The sequence below is a fragment of the Lutra lutra genome, chromosome 10 (assembly GCF_902655055.1).
Source record: "Lutra lutra chromosome 10, mLutLut1.2, whole genome shotgun sequence".
In the NCBI taxonomy this organism is placed as follows: Eukaryota; Metazoa; Chordata; class Mammalia; order Carnivora; family Mustelidae; genus Lutra; species Lutra lutra.
In genome coordinates this window covers 34,773,681-34,800,835 of record NC_062287.1, presented here as the reverse complement: position 1 = coordinate 34,800,835, position 27,155 = coordinate 34,773,681, and the positions used below count along the sequence as shown (strand labels likewise).

General features: G+C 36.5%; 1 pseudogene; it reads left to right on the top strand.

Annotated features, from left to right (window-relative positions):
- Positions 1–10,232: 10,232 nt before the first annotated feature.
- On the top strand, positions 10,233–11,971 carry LOC125079689 (60 kDa heat shock protein, mitochondrial-like; annotated as a pseudogene).
- Positions 11,972–27,155: the final 15,184 nt, after the last annotated feature.

The following is a 27,155-nucleotide window of genomic DNA, read 5'->3' as shown; positions in this document are numbered from 1 at the left end:
TCCTATATCACCAAGAGGGAAAAGATACCAGTATTCTTATCTCCTTCAACTCCGTTTTGAGAAGGTTAAGTTCCTGGTGAGTACAATTGAGATGTCAGAACTTTCTTCAATCACCTAATCCCTATGCATTGGATGTAGGCTCTACCCCAGGTGAGACAAGCTGAGAATAATGAGGCCGTGATAACTTTCATCTCAGCTTGCTCCTAGAATGGAAGTTCCACCAAGGAATGAGAAGACCAGAGGTTATTGCCCTGATCAGTACTAAAAGTATTAGCAAGGAATGACTCAGAAAATTGTTCACCAAAAGTAGATTTAACTGGCAAAAGAAAGAATCAGTGAACTTTAAGATAGATCCATAGTGAATGTAATTTGAAAAAATAGAGAAAATAAAATGCAAAAGAAAGCGAATAGAAACTCAGTGAAATGTGGGACATCAAGACATACATAATAGAAAGAAGAAGGAGAAGAAGAAGGAGAAGGAGAAGGAGAGTAGTAGGAGGAAGAGGAGGAGGAAAAGGAGGAGGAGGAGGAGGAGAAGACAGAAGAAAGAAGAGAAAAGAGAGAAGGAAACAAATTATAAGAGACTCTTCATGATAGAGAACAAAATGAGGGTTCATGTAGGAAGGTGGGTGGGGGATTGGCATGCGCTAAATGGATAATGGATATTGAGGGCACTTGTTTGTTCTGTTGAGCACTGGGTGTTATATGTAAGTGATGAATCACTAAGTTCTACTCCTAAAAACAATACTGCACCATATATTAACTAACTAGGACTTAAATAGAAATTTGAAAAGAAAAAAAAAAAAAAGACATACATAATGGTATTATCAGAGATGCAAAAGAGAAAGAAGCAGAAAAAATCTACAAGAAAATAATGCCTGAAAACTCCCCAAATTGGGTGGAAGACATTAAGCTGCACATCCAGAAGTTTAATGACCTCCAGTACAGTGGATGAAAAGTGATCCACCCTGAATCAAATCATTTTTAAAATGCTGAAAACTAAATACAGAAAATTTTGAAAGCAGTAAGAGAAAAACTACTCATCCTGTACAATAGAAGCGCAATACGATTATCTGTGGACTTCACTTCAGTAACTATGGGGGCTAGAAGGCAGTGTCAGGGTGTATTAAAAGTATTGAAAACTAAGGTTAAGGGAATTTGTAACTTTCCTACCTCACAATTAAACTATGACTGTTTGAAAATGGGAATTGAGCCTAGGTTTACTTTATCTAAATCAATGAGTTTAGTATTGAGTACTGTGTCCTTGATCTCAATTGGCATAAAATTCACTTGAGGTGCTTGTTTAAAATGCAGATTTCTGGATTACCACCTTTACAAATTATCATCCTAAAAATTTGAGGCAGGTTCCAGGAATTTGCATTTTAGTGTATTCCAGAAGTAATTTTGATGTGCATGGTTTCAGAATCCCTGTACAAAATACAGTAAGTAGGATAAATGAAGGAGTGAGCAATGAGCTTCAAAGATAAGCATGAGAATTCTCATTCATTATTACCTGCCTGATAAATCAGGGCAGGATGTGGGGAGTCTTAGAGTTCTGATGGTGTTTTAGTGAAAATGGAAAATATAATAACGTGTAGGGATATTGTGAGAATTCAGTTAATGTATATGAAGTTGACCCGCAAATCTTCTGGGCCCTTTCTATTCTCCCATTCCCTACTTTGTTGCTCATTACACTCTATTGTCATTCCCCTTTTCTGATATTGTTCTAAAACCATAATAACTTCTAACCGAAAATGATAACTTGTCCTTCTGGTAGTATATCCATGTTTGAGAAATATTTTTGAATTAAGACTGTCTGCTTGGATTATTGACATAAGGAAATCAGACATAAAATCTGGTCACAAATACAAGTTTTTTTTCAATGAAAATATTTTTTGTAGAAATATCAATGCTTGTTAGTTCTTTTAATAAATGCAATAATATTGGCTTAAGCTTGTATTAGCCAATTAATGAATAACATTTTTGACTTATTATTGAAAACAGAAAAACAATCAAATATCTTCCATAATCCCTGTATTTAACTTGAAGAGTGTCCTGTTGTTATAGATATGGGCATGTGAAATACATGCACAAGAACAAGCATTCCTGACACTGTGATGAGCACCATTTTCATATGAAGTAAATTAGCTTGGATCACAGAGGAACACGACAATCTATATGATCAAATTTCTTTGTTTAATGGGGGGGTGTCATCTAACACATATTGTTTTCATGGAATAATCCCTACAGACAACATATACTAAATGCCCAGGACATACTATGTGTGATAGACAGACTCTTAAGTTGGTCTCCATTATTTCCCATACTGGTATTTACCCTTCATGTGATTCTTCCGGCTCTTGAGTATATGCAGAACCTGTCAGCTTCTAACCAAAAGGATATGACAAAAGTGATAGGATGTAAATGATTATATGTACTTGATTATGTTATTGTATCATGTAAGGTATTAGCACTAATTTTTCTGGAGTATCTGTTTCTCCTTTTTAGTTGTTAAGATGCAAACTGCTATATAGTGGCCTACCTAAGATGGGAGGCTCATTTGGCAAGGAAATCCACATAGCTTCTGGAAGCTGAGAGCAGCCAGTTACCCAGAAACTGAAGCACATATTCCTAAATTTACAAGAAAACTAATTCTGCCAAAAACTCAAGTGATCTTGGGAGATTTTTTTATTGGTAATCCTCAGAGAAAACCACATCCATAGCATAACATTGTTTGCAGCCTTGTGAAATCCTAGGGATAGCATCCAACTAAGCTATGCCATTTCCTGACCCACAGACACTGAGAAAATAAATACGATATTATTTTAAGCTGCTAAGTATGTAGCAATTTCTTATCCAACAATAGAAAATATACTACATTTATTCATTTTATGTTCTTTCTCCTTATTTGATTACATGCTCTTAGAAGACTAGACCATATCTTCTGTCTTTCGATTTACTTGTTTTTAAGGGATTTCAAAGTAAAATTTCAAAGTAACTTTTACTGCATGTATGTATGTATGTATGTAACTTTTACCATATGTATATAAGTGTACTAATATACAAATATATGTAAATGTAGTATACTAATATACAAATATGCATAATAATATATGATATACTATCTTTTTATTTTCCAAGTGCTTTAATATGCATTGTTTTGTGTAATACAAATATCCTGTGGCAAATGCAGAAATATATCTATTTCAGAGTAAGGAAACTAAGTTTCAGAGAGTTAGTAGTAGCCCCACTAAAGTCTTATAGGAAGTTAACCATGATGATTACAGAGGTCAATGAGTCAAGCCAGGTCACAAACCTTATCTTTAATTGGTTGGAATGCAACTTAGGCTCAGTTCAGTGTTGCTTCCATTTACAACCAAACAGGCAAACAGGCAGACTAGATAAGGAAACAAATGAGTGAACAAAATGCTCTGATGTCTTAGTTCATCATGTATACCCAAGCTTGTCAGCCAGTATAGTTTAATATTAATTAAGAAACCCACCATGACATAAAAGCTCAGAACTGAGGCCTTTGTCTTTTAAACCATTATTCTAGGGTGTGTACTTTAGTTCTGTATAAAGAATTCTTTGCTATATCAAGTTACAAAATACGAGCCTCTAATTTTCTGCATCATCAAATTGAAGGAATTCCTGGCCATCTCTCCATCAGATCACCATCCAAGTGTGATGTTCTTTCTTTCTTTCTTTTTAATCATTTATTGCATGCCTTCTATATATCACACTCTTCTACAAGCATTACTCTCACAACAAATCTCTTAGGAAGTACTATATGATAAAGAATTGGACTTGTTTTTGTTCAAGATTCCTGGGAAGAAGACTGAATTTTTGGAATTTTCTGAGTGTAGTGGTGTCTTTGTTATTGGTGGTGAGCCTTTGGAGTACACCTGAGTTTATTCGCTTCCTCATAAAACATCCTTGTTTTCACCCTGTAAGTGGAATGCTATTTTAGGTTTCTATAAGAATCTGTGCTCTTATATTTTAAAATTTTGTTTTGAATATAGTTGGGAAACAATGTTACATCATTGTCAGGCATATGACATAGTGATTCAACAAGTTTATATGTTACGTCATGTCACCACAAGTAACCTATCATCTGTCACCATACAACACTATCATTGACTATATTCCCTATGCTGTGCCTTTTATTCCCATGATTTATTCTTTCCATAATTGGAAAACTGTGGCATCATCCATTTTACCCATCTCCTCCACACACTTCCTTTCTGGAAATCATCAGTTTATCAGTTTGTTCTCTGTATTTATAAGTCTGATTCTGATTTTTGTTTGTTTGTTTTTTAAGATTTCATATATGAGTGAAATCATATGAAATCAAATGAAATCATTTCTTCAGTCTGATTTATTACGCTTAGCATAATACACTAGGTCGATCATGTTTTGTCAATTGAGATGTTCTTATTCTTTTTTATGGCATATATATATATATATATATATATGCCATAATAAAAGTACTTTTCCTTATCCATTCCATAGTGATTATTAAAATGCCCATACTATCAATACTATCCTTATCCATTTATTGATTGGATAGATGCTTAGACACTCATACATCTTAGCTATTGTAAATAATGCCATAATAAACAGAAGGGTAAATATACTTTTTTGAATTAGTGTTTTCATTTTCTTTTGGCAAATACCCAGTAGTGGAGCTATTGGTATTGGGTATTTCCGCTTTTAATTTTTTGAAGAACCTCTGTAATGTTTTCCACATTGGTTGTATCAATTTACATTCCCACCAACCGTATATAAGTGTTCCTTTTCTCTACATCCTCAACAACACTTATTTTTTGTCTTTCTGATCTTAGCCATTCTGATATGTGGAAAGTCATGTATCATTGTGGTTTTGATTTGCATTTTCCTGATGGTTAGTGATGCTGCACATCATTCATGCAGTCTGTTGGCCATCTGTATGTCTTCTTGGGAAAAATCCTTATTTAGGTTCTCTACCCATTTTTTTAAATCTTTTTTTCTTTTTAAGATTTTATTTATTTATTTGACAGACAGAGATTACAAGTAGGCAGAGAGGCAGGCAGAAAAAGAGGAGGAAGCAGGCTCCCTGCTGAGCAAAGAGCCCGATGCGGGGCTCGATCCCAGGACCCTGGAATCATGACCTGAGCTGAAGGCAGAGGCCTTAACCCACTGAGCCACCCAGGAGCCCCTCTCTACCCATTTTTAAATTGATTTGTTTTTATGATGTTGAGTTGTACAAATTCTTTATGTATTTTGGATATTTCCCCTTATCAGATATATCTCATTTGCAAATATCTTCTCCCATTCAGCAAATTGCCTTTTTCATTCTGTTGATGGTTTCCTTCACTATGCAAAAGCTTTTTCTTTTAACGTGGTCCCAATAGTTTATTTTTGCTTTTGTTTCTCTGGCCTAAGAAGGCATATCTAGAAAAATGTTGTTATGGCTGATATCAGAGAAATTATTGCTTATGTTTCTTGCTAGGATTTTTATACTTTCAGATCTCACGTTTAGATCTTTAATCCATTTTGAGTTTATTTTTGTGTATGGTGTTATAGAAAGTGGTCCAGTTTTCCGAGCACTATTTATTAAAGAAACTGTATTTTCCCATTGCAAATTCTTACTTTTTTTGTTGTAGATTAGCTAACCATATAAGTATAGATTTATTTCTAGACTCAATTCTGTTTTATTGACCAATGTGTCTATTTTTATGTCAGTAACATACTGTTGATTACCAGAACTTTGTAGTCTATCTTGAAATCTGTGATCCTGATACCTTTAGCTTTGTTCTTTCTCAAAATTGTTTTGATTATTCAGGGCCTTATGTGGTTCCACACAAATTTTACTATTATTTTTTCTAGTTTGTGAAATATGCTATTTGTATTTTGATAGGTATTGCACTGAATTTGTAAATGGCTTTGGATAGAATGGGCATTTTAATAACATTAATTCTTCCAATCCATGAGCATGGAATATCTTTCCATTTGTATCATCTTCAATCTCTTTCATCAATGTTTTATAGTTTTCAGGATACAGGTCTCTAACCTCCTTGGGTATTTTATTCTTTGGTAGAATTATAAGTGGAATTGTTTTCTTAAATTTTCATTCTGCTCTTTTGTTAGTGTTAGTATATAGAAACACCATTTACATATAGAAACACTACCAGATTTTGATACTGTGCTTTTATTTCAATTATACTAGTTATATTATAGAAGGTAGCTTTTTTTTTTTTTTTAGAAAAGAGCTGTTAAGCCCAGACCTTTTTTTTTTTTTTTTTTAAAGATTTTATTTATTTATTTGACAGAGAGAGATCACAAGTAGACGGAGAGGCAGGCAGAGAGAGAGGGAAGCAGGCTCCCCGCTGAGCAGAGAGCCCGATGCGGGACTCGATCCCAGGACCCTGAGATCATGACCTGAGCAGAAGGCAGCGGCTTAACCCACTGAGCCACCCAGGCGCCCTCTATATTTTATTTTTAAATTATAACTTACATGAACATTTCTTGTTTTTCCCAAGTAGATTTTCTACATGTAATTGTTTATCTTTCACTTGCAATTTTTTGAATTATTAGGAAAAGTAGTTTAAGACATCATTAAAACCTAGATATTTCAAATGCATAAAAATTTACACTTTTACTCTTTTTTGAGTTTTGGAATGTAACTGAGTATGAAAGGTTGTCTATTTTTTTCTTTTTACTTGGGATCCCATTTTGCTAAGTGAGCATATTCGGTAACTGTAAATAATTTGCTATGCTTTTCAATAGGCCACTTCCAGCCTTTGTGGTTTGTATGCTGCCTTCTAAGGCATCCTGGTAGGACAGTCACTACACTCCTAAAAGAGGCTGTAAGTCAGTGTGTAGGGTCAGCATGGTGCCATTTTAAATAATGTTTGTATAGTCTGTGGACTTCGTATGGCTTACATTAAAAAAAAAAGCCTAGCACACAGCAGGTGAGAGTAAATTTCCTTTACTCTGATGTTGCTAAAGTTACAGGGCAGTTAGGGACAAAAAATAAGAGTAAATACCTGAAGTGATAAAAAAAAAGTCATAGAGATATTCCCAACTTTTCTAGGTTTTATTGCTACTATTTATAACTTATATCTAAAACAAAACAGCTTCAACTAGCTGCTTCTGACTAATTCATTTTTTTTTTCTTTTAGGAACTTTCCAAAGTGCTTTAAAAAAAAAACAAAACAAACAAACAAAAAAAAGCCTCTACTAATATTTTGGTAAAATTTCCTAAAATACACATAAGTAAGGCAGCTTATTGTGGCTTAATGCCAATTCTTAATATAGTAACAAGTTCTTCAAGTTCATTGATTCAGTCATTCAATAATGATTTTTCAACACTTATTATGAGTCACATTTGGTAGTAGGAACACAATAACAGGGTGGTATGGAGGGAAATGAGTGTATGTCATATGTCATATCAAGGGAAACCCTTGTAGGGGCTAATTTTTTTTTTTCCTGTTCCATTACACATGTTAACTGTTCTTAATATGATGTATTTTTTGTTTTTACTGGAAATAACATCTCCTGGGAGAGTAAAATGTAAAAATAATGAGACTGCAGAGTTATAATAACATCCATGGCAACAAATAGAAATATTTTTTAATAGATTTTCTCTGCCCAGTCTTTGAAATCACATCCCTCTCCAACAACAAAACTTCTCTTACCCACTTTGTGTCTTCTCAATTTTCAGAGCATAACTTTAAAGATCATCAAAAATTGAAAACCAAGAAAAATCTCAAGTCCTTTAATTTGCCTTTACATAAAAGTAAGGAAATTTCAGCGCAATGTAACTAAGACAACATGCTTTTGAAATATTTTGGAAATTATTAACTGGCCTTGTGGAAAGGACTGGGGCTGCTCAGTCAGTCTAAGTCTGGTGCCTCTCAGCAAGATCAGGAGCTATAAGGTAGTTGCCCTGTGACTTACACCGCTTTGTTTTTTGTTTTTTTGAAAATCAAAGTATTTTTCCTTGTTTGCAAATGAAGGGTACATGCTGAGAGAAAGCTGTGAAAAAGTTTGGGCTGTGGTAGGTGGTGTTTTAGGCATCTAAAAAGATAAATGAAGAGAGGGAAAAGAGAACTATAAGAACACAGAGTACAAATGAGATAAATCATGAGAATCTGTTCAAAGAAAGAAATACTGAAGGAACAACAGCAGGAAGAACAGAACCTGAGTCTCCCACACATTCACTCTGGCCCAGCTCCAGTCAGAGACATAGTGAGCACATTTGATATAAAGTTTTGAGAGGAATAATAAAAGTGAGGAGAATATCAATAATTCAATATGTGTAGAGCCAACAAAAGGAAAAAGTTAAAATAAAAACAGAAAATCATCAATACTTATTTTGCCTTTTCCTACCACAAAGTCTATCTGAAGAGACCTTTTAAAATGGGAAAGAAGTGGGAGAAAGGAAACTAACATTGGTTGTCATCTGTGTGGTACAGAGTACCACATGCATTATATTAGTTAATTTCCCAGACAACTCTGAACTGCAGGTACTATTTCCCCCTAGTTTTATATAGGATAAGTGAGGTTCAGGAGATTTTCATGTGTCTTAATACAGTAAGCTGGATTTCAAATGTGTCTAATGATGAAGTTAATACTACAACTCAATACAATTCTGTAGCATTCTACTTGGAATATTTGGTGGAAATGTTCAGTACTCAATCTGACTCATTTTTCCTGACATCTATACTAAAAAATACATCCACCCACATGAAAATACATATTTAAAATAGCACAGCATCATGAATATCAAGCCCTAAGTTGTTTGTAGGAAACTCCATGTGCTATGGCAGGTTAAGGATGAGAGAGTTAATATAGGCTGGAGTTATATTTCAAAGTATTCATGGATGAGTAACATGGACAGATAATAATCTGGAGCAGGACCAAGTGAGTCCTAGAGAAACTAAAGAGGGAAATTCTACATAATGAGTTATGTAAGTCTTTTTTTTTTTTAAGTTTCTTTTCTTTCTTTTTCTTTTTTTTTTAAGAGTTTATTTATTTATTTGACAAAGAGGGAGAGAACACAAGGAGAGGGAGTGGCAAGCAGAGGGAGAGAGAGAAGCAGGCTCCCCACTGAGCAGGGAGCCCAATGCAGGGCTCCATTCATGGACCCTGAGATCATGATCAGATCCTAAGGCAGATGCTTAACCCACTGAGCTGCTCAAGTGCACCCTCATGTAAGTCTTGATCAGACCACATGAATTGTGTTATTTCACTTTTTGAAACCGAGATATCAATATTTACTAGAGCTAATAAATCTCTACCAATATAATTCAGAAATTGGTTCATTCATTCGTAAATTGAACTTCTATTGAGCATCTACTATGTGGCAAATCTATGTAAGCCAAACAGAGTATAATCATGATTAAGGACTTGAGACTGACTATTTTAGCCATCAAGAAACACACTCTCTAGTGAGGGAGATGGGTAGATAACTATTGTGAAATGTGTTTAATACAGTTTTAGGAATATGAGGGACAGAAGCAGGAAAATGTTTACTCTTATCATGGAAGGCTGAACTAAAGTCTGCATGGTTTTGATAAGAATAAAATACATGCTGGCTTCTACATTCTTTAAAGGTCTCATGATTACCTGTATACTTCACTGGTAGTTAATGACCTGAATGATAAGCACCAGAGGAATCTTGCAAAAGTAATTTTATAAGTAGAAATTCAAAGAAATTTGAAGAAACTTTTGTAATCTGATACTCTCTGCATACCCCTTCCCCTTTGATTACTAAGCATATAAGAACCAGCCTCACACAGTAAAAAGTGCAACTCTTTCTGCCCACAGATCCTGTCTCTGTGCTACTTAAATAAAGTTAGTGACTTGCACCATAAGCATCTCAAGAAAATTTTCTTGAAAATTGCATTAGAGGACCCCATATCAAGATCACCAAAGAGAGGCATTAACTAATTTGTAGGAAGTTAGGGACAGTTTTTTGGGAAAAGATATATAGATATTAGATACTTACCTAGATATTTCTTTTTTTTTTTTTTAAGATTTTATTTGACAGACAGAGATCACAAGTAGGCAGAGCAGCAGGCAGAGAGAGGGGGGGAAGCAGGATCCTACTGAGCAGAGAGCCTGATGCAGGGCTCAATCCCAGAACCCTGAGATTATGACCTGAGCCAAAGGCAGAGGCCTAACCCACTGAGCCACCCAGGTGCCCCCTAGATATTTCATAGTGAAATTGTTTCAGTCAAATGAAGATGATGGTGAAGAACCCTCTACTCACCTCCAATGGCCTATCTCACCCTCCACATGCCCTGCCACTGCCTTCACAAGTACTTCTGTTACCCATAGTTTTTCACCAAATTAGGCCAGTGTCCAGAGCACTGGCTCCTCATCTCACTTAGGCCTATACCAAAGGCATAAAATTTGGTGCAAATGCTTGAGCCTTAATGCTTTAAGGTATAAACCTTTCCGCCAATGTTGTAGCCCTTATTATGGAGCCAAAGGGAAGAACAGTGATTACTGAACAGAGTTGGAAAATCCCAAAGTAACAAGAAATGTTGTGACTGTCACAAAGACAATTGACTTAAAAGATAAATATAAAAATAGTGGTGCTAAACTTGTTCTTTAAGATGTTGCCAATAACAATTTTGAAGAGGCTGGGGATGGCACCAGTACCACTACTGTCCTGACACACTCCATTGCCAAGGAAGGCTTTGAGAAGATTAAGGGTGTTAATCCTGTGGAAATCAGGAGACGTGTGATGTTAGCTGTTGATCCTGGAACTGCTGAACTTAAGAAGCAGCCTTCATTGACAATCCCTGAAGAAATTGCTCAGGGTGCTATGATTTTATAAATGGAGACAAATTGGCAACACCATTTCTGATGCAATGAAAAAGTTTAGAAGAAAGGGTGTCATCTCAGTAAAGGATAGAAAAAACACAAATGATGAATTAGAAATTATTGAAGGCATGAAATTTGATCAAGGTTATATTTCTCCATCTTTACTAATACATCAAAAGATCAGCAATGTGAATTTCAAGATGCCTGTTCTCTTGAGTGAAAAGAAAATCTCTAGTGTTCAGTCCATCATACCTGCTCTTAAAATTGCCAATGTTTCCTGTAAGTCCTTGGTCAAAATTGCTGAAGATGTTAATGGAGAAGCTCCAAATATACTCGTTTTGAGTAGGCTAAAAGTTGGTCTTCAGGTTATTGCAGTCAAAGCTCCAGGTTTTGGTGACAATAGAAAGAAGCAGCTTAAAGACATGACTATTGCTACTGGCGGTGCAGTGTTTGCAGAAGACCTGACCTCACAACTTAGAAAAAGTTGGAGAGGTCATTGTGACCAATGATGCCATGCTCTTAAAATAAAAAGGTGAGAAGGTTCAAACTGAAAAATGTATTCAAGGAAATCATTGAGCAATTAGATATCATAACTAGAAAATATGAAAAGGAAAAGTTGAATGCATATCTGGAAAAACTTGGAGTAGCTCTGTTGAAGTCTGGTGGAACAAGTGATGATCAAGTGAATGAAAGACAGAGTTACAGATACCCTCAAGGTTATACGAGCTGCTGTTGAAAAAGCATTGCTCTGGGAGGGGGTTGTGCCCTGCTTCACTGTATTCTCACCTTGGGTTCAATAACTCCAGCTAATGAAGATTAAATATCAGTGTAGAAATTAAGAGAACACTCAAAATTCTTGCAATGACCATTGCTAAGAATGCAGGTGTTGAAGTATCACTGATAGTTGAGAAAATTATGGAGAGCTCCTCAGAAGTTGGTTATGACACTATGCTTGGAGATTTTGTGAATATGGTGGGATCCAAATAAGGTTGCAAGAATTGCTTTCTTGGATGCTGCTGGAGTGTCCTCTCTGTTAACTACAGCAGAAGCTATAGTCACTGAAATTCCTGAAAAAGAGAACGACCCAGGAATGGGCAGAATGGGTGGAATGGAAGGTTGTATGGGAAGTGGAATGTTCTCCTTCCCAGAATAGTGCTTTACCTTTATTTTTTTTTAAATAAAGATTGTATTTATTTATTTGAGAGAGAGGCATAATTGCGAGAGAGAGCAGGAGTGCGGAGGAGAGGGAGAAGCAGGCTTCCCACTGAGCAGGAAGCCTGTCTTGGGCTTGATCTCAGGACCCTGAGATCATGACCTGAGCTGAAGGCAGATGCTTAACAGACTGAGCCACTCAGGTGCCCCAGTGCTTTGCTATTATTAAAGAACTGTGAGAGGAAGCTCAGGACAGTCCTCCTCAATAATAACTTCTGCGAAGCCAGTTGAAGGAAATGACTGAAGAAAAGCCTAGATGATATTTAAGAAAAATCACCCTAATCATCAGTTATTGGTTTCAGTTGACAACATATAATGGTTTACCACTGTCATTGTTCATGCTGATAGGGCAAAACTGTACTCTAAGATGGCTGACCAAACCAGCAAGGGTTTCAAAGCCCTTCCGGGTTCTTCTTTCCTACCCTGTTTCCCAGGTGCACCAAAAAGTACCAAGTATGTGGAAGTAGAAGGGTAAAGATCCCCTTCCCCCCCTTTTTTTTTCTTTTTTTTATATTTTATTTATTTATTTTGACAGGCAGAGATCACAAGTAGGCAGAGAGGCAGGCAGAGAGAGAGGAGGAAGCAGGCTCCCTGCCGAGCAGAGAGCCCAATGTGGGGCTCGATCCCAGGACCCTGAGATCATGACCTGAGCCAAAAGCAGAGGCTTTAACCCACTGAGCCACCCAGGCGCCCCTAAATCCCCCTTCCTGCTTGTGCTCGGGGCTAAGACCTTTGGAGAACAACCTCCTCTGAGCCCACTGGTGTTAAATAAACCTCCGATCCTCCAAAGTCTCCAAGTGCCACTTGGTTCTTCCAGGATCCAGTCCAGGTTTGGCAACAACCCCTAAGGAAAATTTATTTCATATTTTTGAATAAAAATAAATTTTCACATTCCTGATAACAGTGCAAGAGCCATGTACCAATGTACTGCTTTCAACTTAAATCACTGAGGCACTTTTACTACGATTCTGTTAAGTTCAGGATTTTAGTGCTTGCCATTATCAGATGAAAAGTAAAGAAGAAGCCTTTCTGTGGGGAGTATGAATAATTGTATACAAAGTAGAGAAATATTCAATTATGTGACAACCTTTGTATAATAAAAAGTTGCTTGAAGTATAAAAAAAAAAACATGATGAAGAAAAACGTTCCTGATAAAGATTTTAAGAAGGAAATTGGGGAATTCCCAGGTGAAAAATACAAATGTGCTTTGAATTCTTTCTCTTCCACTTAATGACTTTGAAATCTTGGGATAATTTCTTAACTTTGAATTTCAGTTTTCTCATCTATTAAAGAGTTATAATAAAATCCTCTACAAAAGATGTTTGTGAGAAATAACCAGTATGAGTCCACTAGGAAATCTGGTCTGAAACGTGATGATCATTTTTCTCCATGCATCAGATGTCCTGTGAGTCTAACCTTCAACACTGAGAAAGGAGAAACCTATTCTCCTAAAACTTATTTGAAAATTCTGTTGGCTACTTACTGATATACTCAATAGACCATAGTTCTAACTTAGCATGATAATTCTTTTGCTCTTGGGCCGATCCTTCTAAATCCATTAGATTCAAGTAATAGCCTATGTGAATGTTTTGCATGTCACATACAAATAGTCACATCATGCACCTTGTTTAACTTTAGCATCCCTGTATTAAGAGATGTCACAACACACCTACTTTGCTTTAGGAACTGGTGTTTTGACAGTTGAGGTACATAAATTCTACAGCAGAGTGAGGAGCTTATGGTACTCATTTGCATGTCAAAACCCAAATTTTGCTTTTTCCTCATTTTTATTGACAATGATTGTGTCTAGCTAATGGGAACAACCTGAAAGACTTGCACATCTTAATGAGTTCTCTAAATGCTTTGTTATAGTAGAGTTACAGATTAAAATAAAATTTTAATCATGTATCTGCCTAAATGGTATAATAATAATGATGATGATTAAGGATCCTAGTTTGCTTTTTGTCCTACAAAAAGAGTTTGACATCCATAGGAGGAGGTTAAAAAAAAAAAGAGAGAGAGAAAGAGAGAGACAACTTCCTTCATTTCTTTATTGGCAGTTTTTATTGAAATCTTAGAGTGCTGGGAAACCTGGAAATCTGCCAACTTTCTTTATAGTCAGTACAGTTTAAATTTTACATTGTACATATGCAAGTTTATCTTGGCAAAATCACATCTTTATAAAACTTCACCTATGAACAGTGAGACGTGTTAATGTCAAAATTATAGAACTGTGCTATAGGTAAAGAATGAGTGAATCCAAGAATACTAGGTGGACAACCCCATAATCTGATACCTGTTCCTAGCATGTCATTATTTAATACTTCACTGACCATAGATGTGGCACTTTCTCCCCTATTTCTTAGCTTCTGCCTTGCATACTGCAGTAAAATGATCTTCCCTCCTTGCCTATGTTAAAGATCATTGTATAAGGTAATGAATTGATGCATGCTTTAAATTTTGTCACATAAGACATGCTAAATTTAGTTAGGATCTTAAAGTCAAAATAGATACTCACTGTAATTGTATAGTAAGATAGCAAATTTAATGCAAAATTAACTGTACACATAGTAATTTTAAATGTAAAGATAAACTTACAAATAATTTAAAAAACTCAGTGAGGAATCCTTAAAGTTAACAAAAATAAAATTTAAAGATCAAGTTAGAAAGTATCTTTTCTAACTGGATTTGTTAAATTATATTAATAGCTGCCTAACAATTTGACAAGAAAGAGGTGGGGGGAAGAGTACCCCAGTAATGTTCTCATGGAATTATCAGCCATATTTTTATTAAAGGATATTGCTACTAAACTTTTGTCTGTTTTGCCCTGAAAACAGAACAATTGTTGCAAAGTACATCTCCATTCTAAGGAGAGGGGCTGTATCATTTTTGTAGTTTTTCAAAGCAAAATTAAAAAAAAATGAGTTTTGAGATTCTTAAGCCAACATCCAACCTTAGTATACAAGGTGAAATTAAACGGACCTTCTCCACCCCCACTGATAAGCCCTAGAGCGAGGCATAAAGAGATGTCTTCACTCCCCTTAATCTGGATTGGCAAATGTATTTATATAACGGGGGCCCAAGGGTGCAAGCCACCTGGCTCCATGGGTCCCAAACAGACTAGGGTGAGCCACTGATGGCCGATAAAATCCACAGGCAGAGAGACAAGTCATGGTAAAACCAGAAAGGGATTGATTTCAGTGAAGCCAATACCAAGGAGACAGTGGACTAACATCTCAAATACTGTCTCCAAAGTGTTAAAAATACTTCTGGTTTATATAAGGAAAATGTGCAATAAAAGTCTGTGGGTACTGGCAGGTGGGCAGTAAAGGTAAAGTAGATAATTTTCTTAGGGTCAATCATACAGGGTCTTGCTGGTATCAGGGTAGTCTCTGTTGCATGAGGGGTAGTTTCTCTTTCCATCACAGGATATTTTATCCTCTGGATCTTTTGCCTGAGTTAAAAATAGCTGTAAAGAAGAACTCAGAAAGTACAGACTGAGGTCCAAATGGAGGTAGCTGAAGTCCTCTTTCATTTACTGAAGTTTTGAAAATGGAAATCATGTACTCCCACACAATTTATTATGTGCCTAATCACATTATATACCTTTCAGCTATATTCACTAACATGATTTTATTACTCCACTTTTTCGAACTAACATGACTACTTCAAGTTTCTCAGAAAGATAAAAAGTTGCCAATATCTCCACTGTTTATTATAGATAAACCTCTTCTTCCCACCATCACAGTGACTCTCTCCTTAATCAAAGATTCATGCATTCATTCATGGGCTCTGTCCTTGGCCCTTTGGTCCAGTTTTAGTAAGAAACTTGTTGAGTCATTTAGTGAAAAAGCCCCTCACCATGGGTATGTGATCTCCACTGTATCTGATCAAATCCCTCATCCCCCACATTGAATATCTTATCACTCTGGCCTGCCATCATCAAGAATCCCATCAAGTTGGTTTAGCCAGAATCCTCCATACCCCTGATATTTCCTCTTGGTAATTTTTCATCCACAGACCTCCACTCTGATCCTTGCCTATGAATCCCCACTTTTTCTTGTCATGTGCAAATTCTAATCTGTCTCCCCTGCTATAAAAACCCCACCATAATAATCTTTCTTTTTTTTTTTTTTGAAATTTTTTTAATTTATTTTTTTATAAACATATAATACATTTTTATCCCCAGGGGTACAGGTCTGTGAATCGCCAGGTTTACACACTTCACAGCACTCACCCCAGCACATACCATCCCCAATGTCCATAACCCACCCCCCTTCTCCAAACCCCCCTCCTCCCAGCAACCCTCAGTTTGTTTTGTGAGATTAAGAGTCACTTATGGTTTGTCTCCCTCCAAATCCCATCTTCTCACATTTATTCTTCTCCTACCCCCTTAACCCCCCATGTTGCATCTCCACTTCCTCATATCAGGGAGATCATATGATAGTTGTCTTTCTCTGATTGACTTATTTCGCTAAGCATGATACCCTCTGGTTCCATCCAAGTTGTCGCAAATGGCAAGATTTCATTTCTTTTGATGGCTGCATAGTATTCCATTGTGTATATATACCACTTCTTCTTTATCCAATCGTCTGTTGATGGACATCTAGGTTCTTTCCATAGTTTGGCTATTGTGGACATTGCTGCTATAAACATTCGGGTGCATATGCCCCTTCGGATCACTACATTTGTATCTTTAGGGTAAATACCCAGTAGTGCAATTGCTGGGTCATAGGGTAGTTCTATTGTCAACATTTTGAGGAACCTCTATGCTGTTTTCCAGAGTGGTTGCACCAGCTTGCATTCCCACCAACAGTGTAGGAGGGTTCCCCTTTCTCCGCATCCTCGCCAGCATCTGTCATTTCCTGACTTGTTAATTTTAGCCGTTCTGACTGGTGTGAGGTGATATCTCATTGTGGTTTTCATTTGTACTTCCCTGATGCTGAGTGATGTGGAGCCCTTTTTCATGTGTCTGTTGGCCATCTGGATGTCTTCTTTGCAGAAATGTCTGTTCATGTCCTCTGCCCATTTCTTGATGGGATTATTTGTTCTTTGGGTGTTGAGTTTGCTAAGTTCTTTATAGATTTTGGATACTAGCCCTTTATCTGATATGTCATTTGCAAATATCTTTTCCCATTCTGTCAGTTGTCTTTTGGTTTTGTTAACTGTTTCCTTTGCTGTGCAAAAGCTTTTGATCTTGATAAAATCCCAATAGTTTATTTTTGCCCTTGCTTCCCTTGCCTTTGGCGATGTTCCTAGGAAGATGTTGCTGCGGCTGAGCTCGAAGATGTCGCTGCTTGTGTTCTCCTCAAGGATTTTGATGGATTCCTTTCTCACATTGAGGTCCTTCATCCATTTTGAGTCTATTTTCGTGTGTGCTGTAAGGAAATGATCCAATTTCATTTTTCTGCATGTGGCTGTCCAATTTTCCCAACACCATTTATTGAAGAGGCTGTCTTTTTTCCATTGGACATTCTTTCCTGCTTTGTTGAAGATTAGTTGACCATAGAGTTGAGGGTCTATTTCTGGGCACTCTCTTCTGTTCCATTGATCTATGTGTCTGTTTTTGTGCCAGTACCATGCTGTCTTGATGATGATAGCTTTGTAATAGAGCTTGAAGTCTGGAATTGTGATGCCACCAACTTTGGCTTTCTTTTTCAATATTCCTTTGGCTATTCAAGGTCTTTTCTGGTTCCATATAAATTTTAGGATTATTTGCTCCATTTCTTTGAAAAAAATGGATGGTATTTTGATAGGAATTGCATTAAATGTGTAGATTGCTTTAGGTAGCATAGACATTTTCACAATATTTATTCTTCCAATCCAGGAGCATGGAATATTTTTCCATTTCTTTGTGTCTTCCTCAATTTCCTTCATGAGTACTTTATAGTTTTCTGAGTATAGATTCTTAGCCTCGTTGGTTAGGTGTATTTCTAGGTATCTTATAGTTTTGGGTGCAATTGTAAATGGGATTGACTCCTTAATTTCTCTTTCTTCTGTCTTGTCATTGGTGTAGAGAAATGCAACTGATTTCTGTGCATTGACTTTATATCCTGACACTTTACTGAATTCCTGTACAAGTTCTAGCAGTTTTGGAGTGGAGTCTTTTGGGTTTTCTACATATAGTATCATATCATCTGCAAAGATTGATAGTTTGACTTCTTCTTTGCCGATTTGGATGCCTTTAATTTCCTTTTGTTGTCTGATTGCTGAGGCTAGGACTTCTAGTACTATGTTGAATAGCAGTGGTGATAATGGACATCCCTGCCGTGTTCCTGACCCTAGCGGAAAAGCTTTCAGTTTTTCTCCATTGAGAATGATATTTGAGGTGGGTTTTTCATAGATGGCTTTGATAATATTGAGGTATGTGCCCTCTATCCCTACACTTTGAAGAGTTTTGATCAGGAAGGGACGCTGTACTTTGTCAAATGCTTTTTCAGCATCTATAGAAAGTATCATATGGTTCTTGTTCTTTCTTTTATTAATGTGTTTTATCACATTGATTGATTTGCGGATGTTGAACCAACCTTACAGCCCTGGAAAAAATCGCCCTTGGTCATGGTGAATAATCCTTTTAATGTACTGTTGAATCCTATTGGCTAGTATTTTGGTGAGAATTTTTGCATCTGTGTTCATCAAGGATATTGGTCTGTAGTACTCTTTTTTGATGGGATCCTTGTCTGGCTTTGGGATCAAGGTGATGCTGGCCTCATAAAATGAGTTTGGAAGTTTTCCTTCCATTTCTATTTTTTTGGAACAGTTTCAGGAGAATAGGAATTAGTTCTTCTTTAGATGTTTGGTAGGATTCTCCCGGGAAGCCGTCTGGCCCTGGGCTTTTGTTTGTTTGGAGACTTTGATGACTGTTTCAATCTCCTTACTGGTTATGGGTCTTTTCAGGCTTTATATTTCTTCCTTGTTCAGTTGTGGTAGTTTATATGTCTCTAGGAATGCATCCATTTCTTCCAGATTGTCAAATTTGTTGGCGTAGAGTTGCTCATAGTATGGTCTTATAATTGTCTGTATTTCTTTGGTGTTTGTTGTGATCTCTCCTCTTTCATTCATGATTTTATGTATTTGGGTCCTTTCTCTTTTCTTTTTGATAAGTCTGCCCAGGGGTTTATCCATCTTATTAATTCTTTTAAAGAACCAGCTCCTAGTTTCATTGATTTGTTCTATTGTTTTTTTGGTTTCTATTTCATTGATTTCTGCTCTGATCTTTATGATTTCTCTTCTCCTGCTGGGTTTAGGGTTTCTTTCTTGTTCTTTCTCCAGCTCCTTTAGGTGTAGGGTTAGGTTGTGTATCTGAGACCTTTCTTGTTTCTTGAGAGAGGCTTATACCACTATATATTTTCCTCTCAGGACTGCCTTTTTTGTGTCCCACAGCTTTTGAACCGTTGTGTTTTCATTATCATTTGTTTCATGAATTTTTTCAATTCTTCTTTAATTTCCTGGTTGACCCATTCATTCTTTAGAAGGATGCTGTTTAGTCTCCATGTATTTGGTTTCTTTCCAAATTTCCTCTTGTGATTGAGTTCTAGCTTCAGAGCATTGTGGTCTGAATATATTCAGGGAATGATCCCAATCTTTTGAAATTGGTTGAGACCTGATTTAGGACCAGGGATGTGATCTATTCTGGAGAATGTTCCATGTGCACTAGAGAAGAATGTGTATTCTGTTGCTTTGGGATGAAATGTTCTGAATATATCTGTGATGTCCATCAGGTGCAGTGTATCATTCAAGGCCTTTATTTCCTTGTTGATCTTTTGTTTGGATGATCTGTCCATTTCAGTGAGGGGAGTGTTCAAGTCCCCTATGATTATTGTATTATTGCTGATGTGTTTCTTTGATTTTGTTATTAATTGGTTTATATATTTGGCTGCTCCCACATTAGGGGCACAAATATTTAAAATTGTTAGATCTTCTTGTTGGACAGATCCTTTGAGTATGATATATTGTCTGTCCTCATCTCTTATTATAGTCGTTGGCTTAAAATCTAATTGATCTTACATAAGGATTGCCACTCCTGCTTTCTTCTGATGTCCATTAGCATGATAAATTGTTTTCCACCCCCTTACTTTAAATCTGGAGGTGTCTTCGGCTCTAAAATGAGTTTCTTGTAGGCAACATATAGATGGATTTTGTTTTTTTATCCATTCTGATACCCTGTGTCTTTTGATTGGGGCATTTAGCCCATTAACATTCAGGGTAAGTATTGAGAGATATGAATTTAGTGCCATTGTATTGCCTGTAAGGTGAATGTTATTGTATATTGTCTCTGTTCCTTTCTTATCTACTACTTTTAGGGTCTCTCTTTGCTTAGAGGACCCCTTTCAATATTTCCTGTAGAGCTGGTTTGGTGTTTGCAAATTCTTTCAGTTTTTGTTTGTCCTGGAAGCTTTTAATCTCTCCTTCTATTTTCAATGATAGCCTAGCTGGATATAGTATTCTTGGCTGCATGTTTTTTTTTTTGTTTAGTGCTCTGAATATATCATGCCAGCTCTTTCTGGCCTGCCAGGTCTATGTGGATAAGTCTGCTGCCAATCTAATATTTTTACCATTGTATGTTACAGACTTCTTATCCCAGGCTGCTTTCACGATTTTCTCTTTGTCACTGACTCGCCAATTTTACTATTAGGTGACAGGGCATGGACCTATTCTTATTGATTTTGAGGGGGGTTCTCTGCACCTCTTGGATTTTGATGCTTGGTCCCTTTGCCATGTTGGGGAACTTCTCTCCAATAATTCTCTCCAATATACTTTCTGCTCCCCTCTCTCTCTTTCTTCTTCTTCTGGAATCCCAATTATTCTAATGTTGTTTTGTCTTATGGTGTCACTTATCTCTCGAATTCTCCCCTCTTGGTCCAGTAGCTGTTTGTCCCTCTTTTGCTCAGCTTCTTTATTCTCTGTCATTTGGTCTTCTATATCGCTAATTCTTTCTTCTGCCTCATTTATCCTAGCAATGAGAGCCTCTATTTTTTATTGCACCTCATTAATAGCTTTTTTGATTTCAACTTGATTAGATTTTAGTTCTTTTATTTCTCCAGAAAGGGCTTTTATATCTCCCGAGAGGGTTTCTCTAATATCTTCCATGCCTTTTTTGAGCCTTAAGAATCATCATTCTGAACTTTAGATCTGACATATTACCAATGTCTGTATTGATTAGGTCCCTAGCCTTCGGTACTGCCTCTTGTTCTTTTTTTTGTGGTGAGTTTTTCTGCCTTGTCATTTTGGCCAGATAAGAGTATATGAAGGAGCAAGTAAAATACTAAAAGGGTCGCAACAACCCCAGAAAAATATGCTTTAACCAAATCATAAGAGATCCCAAATCATGAGTGGTCAGAAAAGGGATAAAAAGAGGTTCAGAAAGAAAAAAAAAAGAAACAGTTAAAAAAAGAAAATGAATGAAGAAAAAAATATAAAAAAAGAAATATATATATATATATATATATATATATATATATATATATACTTTAGATAAACTAGTTAAAAAACTTTAAAAAAGAAAAGGGTAAAAGTTAAAAAAATTTAGCAGAAGAAGAGAAAAAAAAATTGAAAAAGAAAAAAAAAATTAAATTAACTGCAAGACTAAAGAATTATGGGGAGAAAGCCATGAGTTCCATGCTTTGCTTTCTCCTCCCCTGGAATTCAGCTGCTCTCCTTGGTATTGAAACTGTACACCTTGGTAGGTGAACTTGGTCCTGCCTGGATTTCTTGTTGATCTTCTGGGGGAGGGGCTTGTTGTGATTCTCAAGTGTCTTTGCCCCAGGTGGAATTGCACTGCCCTTACCAGGGGCCGGGCTGAGTAATCTGCTCGGGTTTGCTTTCAGTAGCTTTTGTTCCCTGAGCACTTTCTGTAGAGTTCTGGAAGACGGGAATGAAGATGGCGGTCCCCCTGTCTCTGGCCCGGAGGAGCCGAGAGCCCGGGGCCCCACTCCTCAGTGTGCCCTCAGAGAACAGCGACCAATTACTCCCATCTCCCTGGCCTTCGGCCATTTTCTGAGCTCACCAAACCTGCTACCGTTTCAAGGTAACCCTGAGCTGAGAGCTCACTCCTCGGCTCTGTCTCTGTAGCCGGTTTCCCTGTTCTAATACCTGCGAGCTCTGCGACACTCAGACACCCCCGATCGTTCTGTGACCCTGCGGGACCTGAGGCCATGCTGACCCCGTGTGGGCTTCACCCCAGTTTAGCCTCTGGAGCGATGTCCCTCAGCGGAACAGACTTTTAAAAGCCCTGATTTTGTGCTCCATTGCTCAGCCACTTGCCGGGAGCCGGCCCCTCCCCATGTGGTCTATTTTCCCATCGCTTTCGATTCACTTCTCCGCCAGTCCTCCCTTTCAGAAAGTGGTTGATTTTCTGTTTCTAGAATTGCGGTTCTTCTTCTCTTCGATGTCCCATTGGATTTGTAGGTGTTTGCAATCTTTAGATAAGCTATCTAGCTGATCTCCTGCTACCTGAAGTAGTCTCAGCCTGCTACTTCTCCGCTATCTTGACTCCTCCAATAATCTTTCTTTAATAAAGTTTCCTTTATCATCTTTAACAAGTATCATGAAAAGTTTTCTATAACACCTTATTTTAAGAGCAAACTTCAATCTATATACTATAGATAACATTAAGTGACTGTTTATCGATAAGCATCTTGGAAAATCTTTTCTCAAAATCCTTGTCTTGCTGTGTTCACCAACTGTAAACTATTCTCTCATGATCTTTTCTTGGTTCTAATCTGCCTTTATATTGGAAGATCCACCTTACAGTAAAATCCAAAACAATATAAATATTCAAAAATTTCCCAACCTTCTCCAAGACACTAAAGATCTATCAAGGTAGTCCTCTCCCTTACTGCACTTAAAAAACAAAATAAAACAAAACAAAAAACAAACAAACAAAAAAACCTCATCTTCACATTACGGACAAATTGTTCAGGGTGATATTTTATGGGAGCCAACATTTGACACTCTTAGTTCCCACAAAAATCAAATTGAAATCTTCACACAGCTGTGACCCAAGGTCCTATCTTGGAAACAACAGACCCCTCTGAGGCCCTGACACCTCCCACCAAGGGAACTCCACAGCTGTTCCAGTGTCATAACCTCATATTGGATCCAGGCTCTAATTTCCTTCTTCCTTCCTCCCTTTCTAATTATCATAAACATTTATTTCAATTATATGGGTGATCTTGACAAGCCACTGGGTTTTTGATGCAACATTGCAATAATCATTAGAGACCACAAGCTTACTACAGTCTCACCCTTGGCCCACCTTGGATAAAAGCAATAGAAACAAACATCAAGCTATTGAATGCATCTGCTAATTTAGTTTTAGGGTTTTCTTTAAATTAATGCTTCCTCATCCTGTATAATCTTGGCTGCTTATTGAATATACACATATGTCACTATATATATATACACTTACCTCCAATGAAATTTTGTTTCAATGTCTCAAACATTTCTATTCATTATTGTAACATTTTAAGTCCTGAATCACTTCTTTAATGAAGAGATAACTAATGAAGAGATAACTTGCAAGCTATGCTATCTGTGTTCTATATATGTTTGTTAGAAACTCATTTAGATTACCTAGATTTACCTAATAATGTTTGCTGATGGGTCATGTGTAAAGACTGAAATTGGAAAATATTAGGCAGGAGTTACTCTAATGGATCTCACTTTACTCCTAAAATAATATCCTTTAACACAGACACATCTTCCCAGATAATGAATTCATTGCATTCACTACAGATCAGACTCATCAGCCTGAGTTCAATTAAGAAAGAGTCTACAGCCATACCACCCTGAACGCGCCCGATCTCGTCTGATCTCGGAAGCTAAGCAGGGTCGGGCCTGGTTAGTACTTGGATGGGAGAAAAAGAAACCACATAGTTACTGAAACGGGAAATAATGAAAATAATTCTTTTTTTTTAAAGATTTTATTTATTTATTTGACAGACGGAGATCACAGAGAAGCAGGCAGAGAGAGAGTGGAGGAAGCAGGCTCCCTGCTGAGGAGAAAGCCCGATGCGGGGCTTGATCTCAGGACCCTGGGATCATGACCTGAGCTGAAGGCAGAGGCTTTAACCCACTGAGCCACCCAGGTGCCCCAATAATGAAAATAATTCTTATTTAAGAATTTAGAAGAGTAATTATAGTAATTTATAATTTATAGTAATTTAGAAGAGTAATTATAAAATGTGAAAAGACTTTAAGGACTTCCTAGCACTGAGATAGAGTATACTCATGAAGTGGTAGACTTGGAAGTGGAACAGTACAAAACCAGACCTCAACTCAGATTTGGCGCGTGCACTGTAGTTTATTGTACTTCTGACCTAAGTAATTTCTACTGGCATATTAACAACTCCTCTGTCCAAAACTCTTCCCTGATGAGTTAATATATGCTGTTTCATACACATTGAAATATTTTTTCCTATTCTCAGCTCCACACTATTTTTGCAATTAGACATGGACAAATATTGGAAGTAACTCACATAATAATTAATAAGACGTTTACTTGATTTTTTCTAAATTCCTACTAAATTTCCAAAAAACCTTGTGTTCATTAAGAAATATCAATGAAAGAAAGCTCTTAATTCCTGAAGGAAAGGATCCTATCAAATGGTAACAATTAGTACAACAGTGACATTCCAAGGAACTGATCTTTTAATCCCTATATCTCAACTAAAAAGAATATAAATCATCCTCCTCATGAATGGCCAGAAGTTCACTCCTACCAGAAACCTCAAATGAGCATTATTAGGAACCTTCCAGCAGCATATGCTTTTTGGAAGGAAATACCTCCTATCCAATAATTCTAGATTAATTAGAAAATTACAGTGAATTTAGTTATCTTCCACCCAGGATCAATGGAACAATAACATAGATATTTACAGTTTAATCTGCATTCATTTCTTCTCTATTTTTCTTATAACCTTATGCTTTCTTTGTCTAAGGATACCCTTAACTATATCACTCTTAAAGGCCCTTTATATTACTAATTATTAATATTAATATTAGTAAATATTATTTTAAGTTAATATTCTTAATATTGCTTTCTGTCTTCTTAATCTTTTCTAGATTTCAATACTATGTCTGGCTCAAATATGCTTATTAATGGATTAAAGCATACAACTAAACTGACTTGTGATATTTAACACACATTTTTTATGGAAATTCTCTAGCTTCTGGTAACAGTTTATTTTTTTAAATTGTTTGTAATTAATCAGATGGTTTCTTGGGTAATAAGACACATTTGTTAGATGATATTTTACATGGAAAATATTACTATTAAGAGACCCAGAAATTTAAAGCCTTCTGTCATGTTACACCTAGAAAAGCAGGCTCTCTTCTCTACTAAATTCATGCTAAGGGAAGTTTTGAGGAAAGCAGCTATTGTGATACCTTCAAAAAACAGAAATTGGAAGAGAACTAAGAAATAGATTTTGTATATTTGGAAGCTGTTATAATTTTCCAGATATTAAAAGTAAAATATACTACTTCTCTATTGTACTATTGTAAAGATTTTATTGCCTGGCACTGGACAATTCTCAGTAAGTGGTACCAAAACATTACAACAGTATTTCACTAGCTCCTGGGTGGTGGGCAGTTTGTTAGGCAGGAGGGTTGGGGTGGGGGAAAAAAAAAAAGTTGTTTTTGATGCCTGATGACTGGCATGAATTTGTAGAACAAAAGCCCATTAGTTGCTACCTGAAAACTGCAGAAATAAGTCTTAGATCTGTTAACTAATGAATGACTTCAGGATAGTAACTGACATGGAATCATTTAGAATCTATTTGGTCCATTAGCTTTCCCTCTATGAAAGTGAGGTAATAAGATAACTTAAGAAGAGACAGAAGTAAAATTTAAATTTGAGGACCAAAATCCTAACTATTCCAGATGAATTCTGGATTGTTTTCTCTATCTTCCAGACTCATTACTTTATGTTAGTAAACAAGTTAGTATTCTTCCTTACACAGAAAGAATAATTTTGGCTTTGCCTTACCAACATGTTTTATTGCAGGGAGATTGAATTCAACAGTCTTTTATTGCACTTGTCTTTTGGTTTCTGTGAGGCATTTTTTAAGATGGTTGAAGGGGTCATAATAAATATCAGATTATATGTGATTGTGAACATGGCCCAGTCTTAGCTCATTTGTATCAACCACTATTGAAGTCTACAGTGGCCTTTTATCTTATTTCCACATGCTTGGGTCTCTCTATATATTTTCTCACCAGACAGGGCTTTACCACCTCTTCTTGCTAAACCTTTACCTTGGTTTAGTATTCTTCATACCCTTTATCATTGCCTGAGATATTTGCTTAATTTTCATGATTTATTTAATTTCTGTCACCAATAGAATATAACCTCCAAAAAAAGAGAAGCTTTGACAATTTTAATTACTATAATTCTAGCATGTAGTGTAGGGTCTGAAGCAAAGAGTTCAATACAATTCATTAATGCAAAAATGAATCCTATTGTATGTGGGGATAAGGTAATGGGTACAATTTGTAGAAATATTTGCTATGATAAAGTAGTGTCTAAATAAGGGAGGCAGGAAAAAGGATGGTAGATCTAAAGAGAGATTTAAATTTGAATAAAAGTTTTAAGGATGGAAAATAAATCCTCATGGAAAAATAAACCAATGAGAAGAACAAGAGACAATTAATGGAGCAACACTACTGGGTGTGCTGAAAATATGAGATCCAAAATGTGTATGAAATATTTGGTGCCAATAGAAGAACTCTTTCACTTTCATGAAAAAAGGCATGACAGGTACAGAAGCAAATAGATTATGATAACCAAATAGTTTGCCATATAACTTGTAATCTTTTAAGAAGAACTTAGAACTTGAATAGAATTTAAAACTTGAATAATTTAGGGGCATCTGCCTGGCTCAGTCCTTAAGCATTTGCCTTCAGCTGAAGTTGTGATCCCAGGGTCCTGGGATCAAGTCCCACATCAGGCTCCCTGTTTAGTGGGAGGCCTGCTTCTCCCTCTCCCACTCCCCCTGTTTGTATTCCATCTCTTGCTGTCTCTCTCTCTCTCTGTCAAATAAATAAATAAAATCTTTTTTAAAAAACTTGAATAATTTAGAATTAGAATAATAGAATTTTCTGGATGTATATAATAATCACTG